Source organism: Trichechus manatus, unplaced genomic scaffold (genome assembly GCF_000243295.1).
Source record: "Trichechus manatus latirostris isolate Lorelei unplaced genomic scaffold, TriManLat1.0 scaffold00132, whole genome shotgun sequence".
Classification (NCBI taxonomy): domain Eukaryota; kingdom Metazoa; phylum Chordata; class Mammalia; order Sirenia; family Trichechidae; genus Trichechus; species Trichechus manatus.
This window is the reverse complement of record NW_004444068.1, coordinates 2,793,718-2,799,898: the sequence shown is the minus strand read 5'-3', so window position 1 is coordinate 2,799,898 and position 6,181 is coordinate 2,793,718.

Below are 6,181 nucleotides of genomic sequence, written 5' to 3'. Positions count from 1 at the left end.
ACAGTTACTACAAATGTTGCCCTATGACAATGGTTAACAATCTCACAACACATCAACAATATCCTTACTCCACTTTGTGTTCCCTATCATCAGCTTCCTACTCCCCTTCTGCCTTCTGGGCCTTCTCACTGGACTCCTGTACCTCGTTACTCTCATGGTTTTACTGGGCTGTCCACTCTCAGGCTGATCAGTGAACCTTTAACTCTAGTTTTTAATAGTATGGATTAATTTACTTCATCATGCCAAACTTATTTCTCGACCATTCCAGGGCTGCAATGGCACTTGTCCAACCCCGGTGCAGACCTGTTCTCTCCTGTCCCTGGGTCCTGAGCACAGTGTGGTCATGGATCTGGTGGCATCAGACGCTCAGGGGACGTGAATCCAGGGCCCAGGATGCACCTTGTTGAGATGTCAACCGGGGTGCCTGTTAACATGCTGGGTCTCGTTTTAGGGCGTGAGACTCTCTAAGCCCTGACATTTTTCCAAACCTGGTGTATCATGTGTTCCCCGTCCCAATTTTTGCCTCTAACCTTCTATACAAGTTTTAACGTTCTGCGTTGGATTAAAGAGATTCCAAGAATAAAGAATTTCTTAAAAAATGCTTTTTTGTTACAGCGATCGTAAGACACATCCCAATTACAAGGATGACGTTAAAATCTAAGAAAACAGGCATCTCAGAATCAACGAAATGAAGTATTTTGTTCATATATTTGTTTTCTTGTTTAATTGCTTGTTAAAATAAGCTTAGTGATAGTAACTAAGTAAATACATAAATTCCGAACCCCTGTCTGAACTCAACCAGCTTGTTCCCCTCCTGGTTTACATGGAAAGGATTTTTCCTCTTTATGCCTTCCTTAGCTATCTTATGTCCGACTATTCTGAAACCCCTTGATGGACAATGTAAAAGGAGATCCCATTTTAAACGTTTAAATCACTTTACAAATAAAAGGAAGTATACACTTATGAATGTTGCTGTCATTATCATCCAGTTGCCATTTATTGGCTCCTTTTTGTCAATTCTTAATAAATGCTTGTTGAATAGGATGTAAAGGGATGAATCCAAATTCTAATAGTTACGTTTTGGGAATTGGCAAAATGATTTTAATAGTTCTTTTGGAAGAAAAAATAAACAAGAATAGGTAAGAAAAAATCCAAAGGGAATATAATGAAAGAGACTCAGATATTAAAACGTATTATGTAGTTATTGTGGTTTAAAAAGTGTAGTATTGGTACAATAATTGACAGGCTGTTTAAAGGAACAGAAACGAAAGCTATGAAACTGATATTTATATATAAGAATTTTTTTTTTTACAATAAAGGGAGGAATGCAAACCAATAAAAAGCAAATGGCCTTATTAAATAAACGGTGTTGAGATTATTATCTATCTTGGGGAAATATGAAACTTGGTTCAAATAATACATGAAAATAAATTTCAAATGAATTAAGGAGTGCAATGGAAAGAAGAAAATCAGAAAAACAAAATAAAAACTAAGTACATATATATTTGATCCCTGGACAGGAAGGATGTTCTCAACACAAAAGTGATGATAGAAATTATTACAAAGTAAAAGACTGAGTGTGGCTACATAAAAATGGACAATCACTATGTGGTGAAAATAGCACAAACAAGGCTATTCACAAAAAAAAAAAAGAAGAAGAAGAAGAAGAAAAGACTAGGAAAAAAGACTTTTCCAGTGTAATAACAAATGTTTAAAACAATGACTGAAGAACTGCATGCTCCTGAAGTTTCTTCTCAATAACCGTTTATCAATGAAAATGTTGCCATACCATCAATGCAGAATGTAATTCTGTCACAAATATCTTTGTCTTCAAGGGATCCATGTATGTCACATACGGTAATTTTCTTAGTACTGCCATTCCCTGACTACTTTGTATAACAGAAATTTTACTCTAATTTAATACAAACTATTTCTTTATCTGAAATGTGGACAATGGGGTGAAACAAACATACTGTTTAATAGGGAACAAGAAGACAATAAGTTTAGTTGAGGAAATGAAGCCACATTTTTAAATGCCACAGAAGATCTTGGGTCAGCAAAATTTAGGTTGGGATTAAAATGTGTTTTTTGTAAAGGGAAAACGTGACTATGCAAAAAGCTGGACTTTCTGTTTTGTCCAACAGATGGCGCTACAATAGCACCATGCGCCAGGAACATACCGGCTCCGGGGAAAGAAGACCGCCATGAACCATCAAGACCACTTCTTGCAGCGAACGTGGTATCCATTATTTGTCTGCGTTAGCTTGTCGCCTTCAAGAACCTCACTCCGTTACGAAATGTAACACAGGACCCCACACAAAAAGGCACTTAGTAAAGTCTAGCTGATGGCAATAATACCAGTCACTCTCCCCAGGGGTGAATTCACTTATTCATTCACTCATTTTATTCTGTCAACAAATATTCATTGAGTACCTGCTATGTGTCCAGCCCCATGCTGGGTGCTGGAAGTACAACAGTGAAGACAATACACAGACCCTGATCGTATGAACCTATGGTTTAGTAGAGGAACAGAGAGTAATAAAATGCTCAAAAAACCCAAAACCCACTGCCCTGGAGTTGATTCCGATTCATAGCTACCCGATAGGACAGAGCAGAACTGCCCCCATTGGGTTTCCAAGGCTGTAAATCTTTATGGAAGCAGACCGCCACATCTTTCTCCTGCGGAATGACTGGTAGGTTTAAACCACTGACTTTCGGTTAGCAAGCGCTTTAACGACTGCACCACTAGGGCCCCTACTAAAATGCTCACATCAATGAAATAATCACAGACTGTGGTAAGTGATCCAAAGGAAAAGTACAAGCCATGTAACAGTACCACTATCAGGACAAGAGGAATCAAGGCAGAAAGGCTGCATAAATATGGACTAATTTCTGTGCAGAATGAGATGGGAATTGTCTAAATTGTTTAAATCTACCCTGTGTATTTCGATTAGGTTATTAGGAGTGTCTGTGGCACTCTAAAAATAACTCTTCCCCACTGCCATGGTGATCAATAGATGCAAATTCAACAGACACAGGAAAAAAATGCCCCATTCATCTGCCACAAGATGTTATAAAATCCAGGATGGGTTCCACGGTTTCCCTCCTAAATAGCTTTCCTTCCTCTACTCTCTACCCCCTCAAAAATGCAATAATTCCATCAGAGGCTGCACACAACCTTTGACTTAAATTTCTCGGATATGATTTTCTTGGTGTCAGTTCCCTTCTCACGAAGCAACCAGAAGTGCTGACTCTCTCAAAGCTGACTTTCTAGTTTCTCACCCTGTTGTTCAAGGATCTTCACGACGTGCTCCTACTTCCTTTCTGTCCTGCCTCCCACAGGTCCCTGTACAAATACTGTAAGCTAAGAAGTATACTTTCCATCCTTGGAATAGACATTGCCTATCTGTCTCCCCTGCCTCTTCTCCATGCCATTCCAGGCATCTGAAGTGGCTTCTCTCTCTTCAGTAAACAATGGCTTCCTTAATAAAGCAAAATCACCAACTCTTTAGTTGGAAAAAAAGTCCAGTCCTTTTTCTCTTTTCCTTTTTTGTTTTTTAAGACTCATTGATGATACAAAGAGTGGTAGATTTGTTTTAAACATATGTACTTGGCAAAATAAAAAGTTGATAACGCTATGTTAGCCCTTCCATTAAACATGTGTTATTATACTCATCTTTTGCATTGTAGAGTCAGGAAAGCACAGTCCTATGAAGGAGCCTCCCTTCCTAGGCTCTGGCCTGATACCCTTTGGGAGAGAAAGTTAACCCATACCTGGATGGCTATCCAAGTCCTGAGGCTCCTATGAGTTCACACCAAGAGACCTCGAGATGGCAAAGAGCCCTTTCTTTTGTCTGTTAAGACTCTGCCTCCGAATTCTGGTTTCCTGTCTGAAGACCTGCATCTTCTTCCGGGCATTGACTGGACAGATGCGGTCTACCCACAGGGCTGCGGCCTCAGCCATGCAGTCCTCTCCAGAACAACCACATTAGAACATGGCACGTGGGAAGAAAAATTATCAAAGTATACAGTGGTGATAATATAGTTTTGCACTATCTGAATATGCTGCTTTCTTTTATGTTTCCTTATACTGACCTTCCTCCCATTCTTCCAGAAGTTTCCAGTTGCCTCAGGAAGGTTTAGGATTGTTACAGAAGGGATGTAAAGAAAAAAAAGAAAGAAGAAAAAAAAGTTGATTATCAGCGTCTAACATCCAAATAGGATTTTAGGATTTTTCAGCCAGATAATAGTCCTAAGAGCTAGGCTTTGTAGGAGAAAGACAAGTTGTTGTCTTAGTCATCTGTGGTTGCCATAACAGAAATACCACAAGTGGATGGCTTTAACAAAGAGAAATTTATTCTCTCAGAGTCTAGGAGGCTAGAAGTCCGAATTCAGGGTGCCAGCTCGAGGGGAAGTCTTTCTCTCTGTTGGCTCTAGGGGAACGTCCTTATCAATCTTCCCCAGTTGAGGAGCTTCTCAGCACAGGCACCCAGGGTCCAAAGGACGCGCTATTCTCCTGGCTCTTGTTTCTTGGTGGTATGAGGTCCCCCTGTCTCGCTGCTGGCTTCTCTCTTTTATATCTCAAACCAAACCAAAAACCAAACCCATTGCCATCGATTCCAACTTGACTAGTAGTGACCCTGTAAGACAAAATAGAACTGCCCCATATGGTTCCCAAGCAGCAGCTGGTGGATTCGAACTGCCGACCTTTTTGGTTAGCAGCTGAGCTCTTAACCACTGTGCCACCAGGGCTCCCTATATCTCAAAACAGACTGACTTAAAACACAACCTAATCTTATAGGTTGAGTCCTGCCTCATTAACATAACCGCCTCTAATCCTGCCTCACTAACATCATAGAGACAGGATTTACAACACATAGGAAAATCACATCAGATGACAAAATGGTGGACAATCACACAATACTGGGAAACATGGCCTAGCCAAGTTGACATATTTTGGGGGGACACAAAATTCAAGCCATGACTGTTGTTCTAGATTTCCTCTCTCTCTTTTGTTGGGATATCAAGAACCAGACTGTGGACCTCATCACAGAGTTTCACACCAGGACATTCTGGTGTAGACCAAAAGAAAAAGAGGAAAGCCCACCCTACCCTCCAGTGGGCTGTCTAGGGAAGAAGGAAGAGAAAGGTAGGTGAAGCAGGCCATGAGAGGTGAGTCTAGTTCTCCTGATCCTGCCAAAGCAGAAAGGTTTGTTAAATAGGTGGAGGGAAAGATTGAGGGCTTCTGAAAGCTTCACCTTTGGGACTCTGGGAGGAACTCACCTGCAGAGTGCCTGGCACCAACCTGGGAGTGGCTACATCAAGGTTAACTCAACAGCATGATGTGACTATGCAGGGAGAGGGACAGAATATAATTTCCTGGGCTGTCCCCAAGAACACTGTGGAATAGACAGGACACAAGAGTGCCCACCTGTTCCAGAGAAGAGGCCTGCGAGGTAGTTGAGTTGAGAGCAACAGGACTGCCCCGCCTCTGGCCGCCATGAGGGAGAGATGAGTCAGCGGCAAGGCTGGGGGTGGACATTTTAGGAGAGAGACAGATGGAGGATGTGAGGTCTGGAGCAGCAACCAGAGCAGAAGCTGAGTCATCAGGGTACAAACAGCCCCTTCCAAGTCAGGAGGGACAAGACCACAGGTACTCTAGATACAGCCTAACAGCAGGCACTCACAGAATCCCAGGGATGGGGCCAGCCTCACCCTCAAATCCAGAGAGTATGCAGACTACCCACTCAACAGAAATCAGCCAGGATGCAGAAGATGCTACAAGGCCCTAAGGACTCCATCTTTTCTCTGTCTTCATGAGGTTTTTAGCCACAACTCCACCAAAAACCCAGATACCAGCTTGAAAAGATAGAAAGGGAGGATGCAGATATCCAAGAGACTAAGCATGTTTTAAGGAGCCCTAGTGGCACAATAGTTAAGCACTCGGCTGATAGCCAAAAGGTCAGTGGTTCAGCTGCTCCACGGGAGAAAAGACCTGGTGATCTGCTTCCATAAGGATTACAGCCTAGGAAACTCTATGGGGCAGTTCTGTTCTGTAACATGGGGTCAATATGAGTTGGAATTGACAAGAAGCATGTTTTACCTAAAGAAGCTGACCCTTGAATTAAAGTGCACCAGAATAGTATGCCCTCTATGCAGTGATTGCAGGCATATAAGGAAG